Source organism: Poecilia latipinna, unplaced genomic scaffold, assembly GCF_001443285.1.
Source record: "Poecilia latipinna isolate Pla-1442-1.1 unplaced genomic scaffold, P_latipinna-1.0 Scaffold711, whole genome shotgun sequence".
Taxonomy (NCBI): Eukaryota; Metazoa; Chordata; class Actinopteri; order Cyprinodontiformes; family Poeciliidae; genus Poecilia; species Poecilia latipinna.
In genome coordinates this window covers 249,190-249,985 of record NW_015113327.1, presented here as the reverse complement: position 1 = coordinate 249,985, position 796 = coordinate 249,190, and the positions used below count along the sequence as shown (strand labels likewise).

The following is a 796-nucleotide window of genomic DNA, read 5'->3' as shown; positions in this document are numbered from 1 at the left end:
TTGTGTGAAATTAGGCACAAATAAAAGTCTGACAGTTTCTTCACCAAGTTACTGTGCTTTCTGAGAGGATCTGTGGTATAACTATTTGACACTGTTGCATGCATGTTGACATTAGTCTTTAACAAAGTTTGGATCATTTACCAGGAACACTTAAAAGCAAATGAGTTTCGGTAGTGTAGTGGTTATCACGTTTGCTTAACACACAAAAGGTCTCTGGATCGAAACCAGACTGAATCAGATTTTGTAGGATTATACTTGTCACAGGGTTTAGTGAGGCAAGAATTGAACTCCTTAGTGATGTCTAAGGATATGTCTATCAACTTTATTGCAAGCATCTTTGAAATCAAGGCTACATCACTTTCATAGACATTTTTATGTTCTTATGTTGTAATGGTTAGCACTCTAGACTCTGAATCTGAGTTCAAGTCTCAGTAGAATATTTTGTCTCTGCTTCTGATATCTTCAAAACATTTCTTGATCTCAGGTTTAGTTTATGGACTGTAATGTGAAATTAAGCACAAGTTTAAGTCTGACAGATTATTCACCAAATTACTGTGCTTTCTGAAAGGATCTGTGGTATAACTATTTGATATTGTTGCATGCCCATTGTTGAAATTAGTCTTTTAAAAAAATTTGGATCGTCTACCAGGAACACTTAAAGGTAACTTTTCTTTGTCAAATATTCTCACCTACAGCAAAAACTTCTCCAGTTAAGCCTGTTCTCGTCCGATCACAGAAGCAAAGCGCTGTCAGGCCTGGTCAGTACTTGGATGGGAGACCACCTTGGAATTCCAGG

At 36.9% G+C, this 796-nt stretch overlaps 1 non-coding gene across 1 annotated transcript; it reads left to right on the top strand.

The window, feature by feature from the left end:
- Window positions 1-164: 164 nt before the first annotated feature.
- On the top strand, window positions 165-237 carry trnav-aac (transfer RNA valine (anticodon AAC)). Its single transcript has one exon. It is a non-coding gene; the product is annotated as a tRNA-Val (tRNA).
- Window positions 238-796: the final 559 nt, after the last annotated feature.